We start from the raw sequence: 2,500 nt of genomic DNA on the forward strand, positions 1-2,500 counted from the left end.
TATTTTCTCAGCAATGGCCTCCTAAACTACAGGTGTTCCACTTGTGGCCCATGGGCTAAATTTGATCCTCGGGATGGTCATAAATAACCAGCAGGGTTACAAGAATAATTATCAACCTGTGAAAAACACTAGCAATGGAGGAAAACTGCAGCTTGTATGGTTGTTTTGTTCTGCATATGTTCTGTATATGATCACATAATGAACCAGACTTCTTTTGTTTAAAAACTAGAACAAATTTGTACAATAAACTGTAGCAGCCCATGACTAATGCATATACATAAACACCTTGCAACTATTAGTGTCACCTTTTAAAATGGAATAACTAAAATAAATTTTACATACAGGTCCATCTCAACAGTTTATGCACTCTACCAAACCCCTTATCCATAAGATTCAGGAATGGTTGTTCTGCCTGTTTATGTGCCACAAATCTGTCAGGTTTTGCTGGGTGCCCAGCCATGTCGGAATCCCAGACAATGATCAGGCAGATGCTCTAGCATGCCCCCCCACATTGTCCACATCACACCAACCCCATTTTTCAAGTATTCCAGCCACTGATTACTACCCTCACTTTAAGACTCCACTTTGCACACTGGCAATCTTTCTAGCCAAGTCTTCTCACCAATAAATTACATATTTAAAACACTGAGAGACCGTTTGCATATTTGCCATACCTGTCTCACACACTCCCATCTTACATCCCCCCTCAATCCCTTGCTCTTTGTTATCATGGGGGCCTGAAGAGACAGAGACTGGGGTCCTATGTAGGGATCACCCCACTTTGGATCTCAGCCCTCGCCTCAATTGATTTTGCTTCTCCTTTCTTTTTCATTGTCTTCTGCATCCCCTTCTGTCCACTTATCCTAGTCATTGAGGAATCCCAAATGTTTTCCTTTGAGAGTTTTTCTCCTTCCTTAGACACATACATATCCTCCATTTGATCTAATTGTCCTTAACACCCCCCCCCCCCCATTCCCATTTTGCTAATCCCACATTTACTCACCCAATTTACCCTTTTCGTGTCTATCACATCTATTCTTTTAACCATTAACCATTTATCGTTTTCAGTACCGCATATCGACTGAACAGATTCTCCTACCAGACCATAGAAGGTCTTGGTCTTGGTCCATGACCTCTATACTCATGGGCATCGCTTCATTACTAAATGCATCGAAAGTCGTCTCTGGGGTCTCCAGGGAATCATGAGTTGGAGAAAGCACCCCCTCAACTCACGGCCGCTTCAGTTGCTGCTGCAAAGAGCGCATGTTCCGTGTCCGCGGCTGTGGTTAAAACTTGGGCAGTCACACAGGCCACCACCTCAGCCATCCTCACCGGCATTACCCCAAATCAAGTTGGGCGGCAGACTGCAGGGCCTTGTATCCGGATACTGGATTCCCAAGAGCTTTGCCCTACATGCCTCACACAGGGTTGGTGGCCACCAAAACAAGGGCAGGGCGAGTTTCTCTTCTCCCTCCTTGTCAGGAGGAAGTGGCATTTGCACTCCCCGAGCTACAAAAACTAAAACTGACAAACAGGTAAATGGAAAGGAACCTTGAGCAGGGGCGTCAACTGAGGGGGGGGCACCCAAGATGCTGTTAGGCTTCCTCAAGGTCTGGCTTGCCCCTCCCCAAGGGCCACAGCCCCACAATTTTTTTGCCTAAATCACACCTGTATAGCTCTGGTTATAGCTTAATATGCCCCTAAAATATTTTTTCTTTTCACAGGGGGGGTCGCAGCGCCTTGGAAACTGATTTTGCTTGCTCCTTGCCCGCTCTCTCCCCGAGAAAAATCCGAAATAACGAACCCGAGTATAAACGAGAAAGAGACTGAGAGCACGGCATGAGAAGAAAATACCTAGATATTGCTGTATGCTTGCCTTGATTTCAACCGTTTAGGTAGAATTCTAGCCAAAAATATCAAACTATGAAGCTCTCATGTGCCTATCCATGACTCTGAAAGATCTATATGGAACGTATCAATAACGCCTGTGCAATGCCTTTCCGAAAACAGATGGCAACACACACATCAAATGGAGTTCACCCTGAAATTATCAAACATATACGACCTAAAGCAGCCACATGTCTAGCCAAAATCCCCTTTTTGATAAACATATCAGAAACATTTATTTGTCAGAAAAGCTGAAAACAAGTCGAAGTCCTTGCAATATCAATATCAATGCCAGGGAAGCCAGCGGATTATCCTCCAAGTCAGAGGCCAATTTCATTGCAATGCCATTTTTTCCACATGCTAGACCAATTTATGCTCATAAGATTGGCACCAATACTTGAGCCCCACATGCTCCCAAAACAAGCCGGTTTCAGACTAGGGTGGGGCACAATAGAGCAGGTACTGGCACTCACTTCTTACATAGAAGCTATGTATAAAAAGAAGATAAAACAAGCTTATAGCATGACTTTATGAGTCTGCAGAGCCTTAGTACAATAGCTGTAACTACTTGGGCAGTGATAGTGGGTACACGACTTGACGCTGAGCGCGGTGT

The sequence above is a fragment of the Penaeus monodon genome, chromosome 17 (assembly GCF_015228065.2).
Source record: "Penaeus monodon isolate SGIC_2016 chromosome 17, NSTDA_Pmon_1, whole genome shotgun sequence".
Lineage (NCBI taxonomy): Eukaryota > Metazoa > Arthropoda > Malacostraca > Decapoda > Penaeidae > Penaeus > Penaeus monodon.